Here is a 6,486-nt window from a genome sequence, read left to right on the forward strand (position 1 = left end):
TTGGGGGACGGTTTGGAGGACGCGACTGGAGATGCTCTTAGGACTCTCGTGAACGAACTGCCTACATGGGTTTTTCCTACGATAGCTGTGAGTGCAGCACCACGATCGATGTAGATGAACTAATCACAGGTGCATATTAACCTTTTCTTTGGATTACAGCGGCTGCCTACCAACTAGCAACAAAAGGTGCTATACCTGCGGCCGTGCAGGTTACATGCATGTTAAAGGAAAAGCAACAATAAACCACAACTCTTTGGAAGACAGAGAAGTGCATGACGTTGAAAACTTTGACATTTGACATGCATTTCTAAACCAAAATCGTCATATATATATATATATATATATATATGTATATATATATAGGGAAACTCTATTAAACACCCTAGGTGCAGAATAAGTAATTCTGCACCCGGGTCGATTTGACGCGCCAAGCCCACCGACTCCGTCGCACCCGATGCGGCCACCAGGTGATGTAATTTCTTTTGTTCCTTTTTGCGTCGACGGTTATTCCCCCACTTCTGTTCGCTTTTACGAGCTAGCCCAGTCTAATCGAGAGCATCGTGTGCGGCCGGCGGTTCTGGAATTTCGGCGAGCGGCAGCACTGGTGATTGCCGTCTGGGGATTTGCAGCTTCACCGGCGATTGAGGCAGGCGGAGAGCGGCTGCACCGGCGGTTGCGACTTGCGGCGAGCGGCTGCAACTATCGACAGTTTCGGGGCAAGCGGGCGGCCTCGCCCGATGCGCGTCGCTGCGGGAGGCTGTGCGGGCCGCCTCTGCGGCGTGCGCGGCTGTGGGTGGCCTTGTCCCCGACGGCAACAGGTTGCTTGCGCGGCCTGGGCCTGTGGGTGGCCTCGTCCCCAACATCTCGGCGGGTGGCAGCGTTGTTCTGTGAGTCGGCGTGAGCGGATTCGCGTGGGCGGAGAGGGAGTCCACACCACGCCTGGAACCAACGCCGCCGGCTGGAAAAGCAGTGGCTCGCATGCCTCTGAGGCCCGGTGGAATCGAATATGGCATCACATCTGCCTCCGTACCTGAGCGCTCCCCCAGCCTGCAGTTCTCATCCAAGATCCCTGATCTCAAGATTTCCCCCAAAGGTTAGGCCTGAATAATTATTTTGTCTGTGCGAGCAGTCTGGATTGTGAATGACCATGACGTAGATTTTTTTCCATCTTGGTTTTTCATCCAATTCTTTGATATAGTGAATCAGTACTAAGAAAGTTACTTTAGTTGTGCGGTTGACATAGCTGCAAGCAGTGGCTGCAAGAGTGAGTTATCTGGTAGGTAGATCCAGTTGCAAGTACCCTTGTGTTCTGTTTTTGGTTAGATCAATTGGCCGAACATAGCTGAAAGAAGATTCAATTCATGTGTAGTTTCGAGTGCGGACTCCAAATCTCTGTTCCAGCCAGATGGTATGTATCACATTTTTTTATAAGTTACCACATCGACCTGATGTTTACGGAGCTACAAATTCAAGTTGGATTTATACCAATTAAAAATGGCGTTTGCCTCTTGATACATGGTGAAAGCATTTGGGCATGTTCACTCAATTACCACACGAGATATGTTCTAATATCTCACTGCAGATCCCAGCTGTGTTGATGCCTGAAAAAGAAAACTGCTAAATGTGATACATAATTTACCCTTTCTGTAGTTTAGGAAGAATCAGATGGGTCTCGGGATTAGAGACTTTTTTATGCTTCGGGTTTAAAGTCTGCCTTGTGTTTGTGAGGGATGAGTTGGGTGATTGGATTCATCTTAAATTCGTCCACTTGGTCTCATTAGTATTCAATTTGATTTTGAAATAGGACCTTTCTTCTAAACAGATATAACGTGATCGTTGAGCTAATATTATGCAAAAGTGATATTACTTGACGCAAAAATTAGGCTATCACATCCACCTCAAAGACTCGCATCCACCACATAGGCCACAGAGTCCGTGACCCTGGCTGCATTCCATCCTCAATAGTAAGGCCATATTGGTATGGAACGCTCGCAAACATCTAGTTTCCTAGCCCATCTTCATTTCAGATGCAATACATCATGTAATTTTGTTGTTTTAGTTGCTACTACCAAGATATTCATGTAGTTGCAAATTCAAGTACAGTTATTTGAATTGCAATAAGGTGGACTGAGTACTCACCCTCGCCCAACCTTTCAGTTTTGGTTGATTTTTTTTGGTTAATATACCCTCAAACTAAGAGTAATATTTTATAACAGATTTTTTGACTGTTCATTCATATCGGGCGTCCTCCATTGTCTGAATGATAGACGTTGCATGTAATTGACTTGCGAGCATAAAATTGTCTTGAACACCGCTCGTACTGTTTGTTTTTTCAGCTATAGCTTCTGTTGAGGAGGAAGATGAACCCATCAACAAGATCATTTCAAACGTTACATGAGATACAATTCTTGGTATGGACTCTGGATCTGCTCTCCATCCGCTAGTTAATGCAGATGCAGCAGGGCAGTTGGACAGCCATAAGACTCCTCGTAGTTTTCGCCCGTTGAGTAATATTTGTCTCGGGTAGCTTCTTTAAAGGTCTCCAGACCAAGGTAAGATTCTGCATTTTCTTTTGATACAAATTCACGGATGGTGTAAGATGTTGATTCTGTGTCCACTTCCTGCGCCCTTTTAATTTCTCATACATGGCACTGAAAACTTGACATATTAGTGGGAGGAATCCCAAAAGCTCACATGTTGGCCACCAAGTAAATTTTGATCGAGACAAGTTGTGCCCTTACCCCTGGTTTTTCAACTTGACAGAATCACAGACTTCAGGGCATTGGTGTCTTCCTGCCCTTGCTGAAAAGCTTGATAGCATAGCTCAATGCTTGCTGGAAGTTCTACAAGTATTCAGCCATTTTGAGTAGTTTCATATTGCACTGCATCTTGGGCAGTCACCAGATGTACTTGGACATGCCCCAGCTTAAACCGAACAAGCTGCACCACCTCTTTAAAATTTACATTTTGGAGAGTCATGTACATGTTTTTCTTGGAACCCCTCAGTACCTATTAATTCATGTTCTAGCTTTCTCTGCGATCTGAATGACCTCAATATTTTCAAGATTGATCTGCTAACAAATTTTACTTTTAAATTCATCCCTGTCATACATAGTTTTCTCATATGAACTCGGAAGTCTATTATTTTCTCATACAAATTGTGTAAGTATGTTAGGTATACGTACCGGCAAAGTTGCAGTTTTTTATTACCTAGAACTATTGAGGCTGATTCGCCAGCAGTTCATGTTCATTGCAAATTTTTAACCAACATAACCCGCTTTATTACAGGATTTCCTGCCCCTGTCGCTGGAGTCTCCTTCATGTATATGGCGGCGATGCTCTCTTCATTTTTTCGGATGCAAGGGGTGTTCCCTGGGATTTCACTTCAAAAAAAGTATGCAAGTAGATTGATAACAGTTTATCAATTAGAAGCCAAACAAAAGATGGCATTACATCTACGATGGAATAAAGATGGGCATCTTGGTGGTTCGGCCATGATGTCGATGGGTTGTCACATAGGGAGTGTTTCAGCGTCGCAGGTGGGTTTTGTGACTTGTTTTGTGTGATAGTTGTACCAATATGTATGTTAAATTTCAAACCGTGAGATGTTCAATATTGTGTTTCAGTGGCATAACACGGGCATATTTTTCTAGTACTCCCTCCGGTCCTATTTAATTGACTCAGATTTAGTATAAAGTTGTGCTAAATCCGAGTCAATTAAAAGAGACCAGAGGGAGTATGATGCAAGAACAAAATTTGGTATCATGCTTTTTGTTATTTAAGAAATCAAGATGCCATCAAGATCACATAATAATGGCATCTTGTATCACACGAACATCCATGAATGGTAAGTGCGATTTTTTCTCATGAATCGTAATATTCGATCGAACGTGATTTTGCTTGGAGGTGAATAGGATAAGGAGCATAAGATAGCCTTATTTTATATGTTGTTGGCCCATGGAGCTACCGGTGGCTTGGCTTCCTCTAATTCTCTTACGTTGGCCCTACATTTTCTTACCTCACATGCGCCTTTGGAACTAGCTCCGTCAAAACTTTACGTCGCATATCATGCTGTGTGAGAGCATAAGCGTGCGGGCCGAGAGTTTATTATGTCACATGCAACTTTCTTACGACGCCAGGAGTTTGGCCCGGGCGGGCTCGCTGGCTGCGCAAGGCGCGGCTCGGAACGGAAGCCTGGGTGCAGAATAATATTCTGCCCCTAGGGAGTCAAATAGCGCGTCTCTATATATATATATATATATATATATATATATAGGAAGCTCAAATGGGGCACCTAGGAGCCTGGGCACCATGCATCGTGACCACACGATGGGTATCTAGATCTTACAACCAGAACGGGTTGGTATTATCGGGTTTGACCCATTAGTGTAGGTATATTTGGAAATGTTTGCATGCACGCTGCATGAGATTTGTTTAAAATCACTAAATATTTTGTTGCCTTGTTAGGAGAGTTGTTGATAATTGCACGCATGAATTTCCTTGTATGCACCGTCCAAGATTACTGGGCTTTATTAGTCGAAAAAGGTATGTACAATTTTCTGGGTGAGATTTAAGGTATATGGCGGGCCAGCCCCTATTTTATTTGAAAGATTGCATCGTCATTTATTAGTTGGCTTTTAATTTGAAGAATAAGGAAAGTGCAACCGTGGTTCTGGAATTTGGTGGCCCAGTGTTTCTACATTTGGAAGGGAGCCTTCGACCAAGATTAGTGGGCTTATTTCTATGATATAGGATAGTGCATATTTGGCAGGCAACTATTTAGAGTATATGACGGCCCAGCATTTCTATAGTTTGAAAATGTAATTAGGAAGTTGCACAAAGTATGTTTGTCACCATCAATAAAATCTTTTTTTTTGGAATGTTTGATACTGGTCTATAATATTGAATGTTGTTTATTATCTATCTTTTATTGACTCGGCTTTATTATGAGACGTTATTCACTAATACAATTAGTGGTGCACATTTTATTGAGTATTCACACAACCAGGTATATTACCGGCTGATTCCATATGCATTTGTGTTACACATAAAAAGTGGCGACCAATGTGGACAATTGATTTGATTCGTAAGCTAAATAATTAATTTATATATATTAATGCATCTAGGTATCTAGGTATGTGTATATATTACTGCATCGAGGTATCTAGGTATGTGTATATATTACTGCATCGAGGTATCTAGGTATTGTACGAGGAGTATGACAGTTCTTGTAGGTATCTAGGCATCGATGTATTTTACGAGGATTATGAAAGTTCTTGTTAGCATCCAGTGATCGAGTGGTTTTTCAAGGAGTATGATAGCTCATGATGATATCGCGGGATATAGGGTCATGTTGGAAATACCGATACCTAGATTTTGAGCATTGCGAGTAACTCAGTTTGCATCATACCTCCGGCACTGGTATGTAGGTATCAAGTTAGTGTCCAAGGAGTATGGTAGTTCACACAGGTATCTAGGTATTGTACTAGGCATATTATTTATTTTAGCAGGTATTGAGGTATTGTACAAGGAGTATGAAATTCTTGTAGGTATCGAGGTATTGTACATGGAGTATGAAAGTCCTTATAGGTATTGTACTAGGAATACCAATACCGGTATCGAGGTATCTAGGTATTGTAGTAGGAATATAGAAGTTATTGTAGGTATCGAGGATTCGTACGAGGAGTATGAAAGTTTTTGTAGGTATCGAGTGACATCGCTATTCTCCAAGGAGTATAAGATCTCATGATGATGCATCGTTGTATGGAGGGTACGTTGGAAATACCGATACCTACATTTTGAGCATTGCAAGTCACTCGGGTCGTATCAAACCTAAGGCAGTAGTATCGACTATCGAAGTATTGTCCAAGTAGTACAATAGTTCATACTAGTATCAACGCATATATGTATTGTACGAGAAGTGTGAAAATTCTTGAAGGCATCAATGTATGTACAATGGGTATGAGAGTTAGGTATCGAGTGATCAAGCTGTTATTCGAGGAGTATGAGAGCTCACTATGATACTGCGGGGTATGACTGTATGTTGGCAATACCTATACCTACATTTTGAGCATTGCGAGTAATTCAGGTCGTATCATACTAGAGGCACCGGTTATCAAGGTATCGTGTTAGTGCCTGAGGCGTACGATAGTTCTTATCGGTATCTAGGTATCTAGGTATCTAGGTATTGTACGAGGAATATGAAAGTTCTTGTAGGTATCTAGGTATTGAGTTATTGTACGAGGATTATGAAAATTCTTGTAGGTATCTAGGTATTGAGGTACCTAGGTATCTAGGTATTGTACGAGAACTACTGCCTTAGGTAGTACAAGAACTTTCATATTCCTAGTACAATACCTAGATACCTACACGGACTTTGATACTCCTCGTACAATACCTTGATACCTAGATACCTACAAGGACTTTCATAATCCTCATACAATACCTAGATACCTACAAGAATTTTCATATTCCTAGTAAAATACC

General features: G+C 41.9%; 1 long non-coding RNA gene across 1 annotated transcript; it reads left to right on the top strand.

Moving 5' to 3' along the window:
• Positions 1-904: 904 nt before the first annotated feature.
• Positions 905-3,625, top strand: LOC124677828. The gene is made up of 3 exons (XR_006994242.1): positions 905-1,093; positions 2,337-2,552; positions 3,289-3,625. It is a non-coding gene; the product is annotated as an uncharacterized LOC124677828 (long non-coding RNA).
• The last annotated feature ends 2,861 nt before the right edge of the window (positions 3,626-6,486 follow it).

The sequence above is a fragment of the Lolium rigidum genome, chromosome 7, assembly GCF_022539505.1.
Source record: "Lolium rigidum isolate FL_2022 chromosome 7, APGP_CSIRO_Lrig_0.1, whole genome shotgun sequence".
Lineage (NCBI taxonomy): Eukaryota > Viridiplantae > Streptophyta > Magnoliopsida > Poales > Poaceae > Lolium > Lolium rigidum.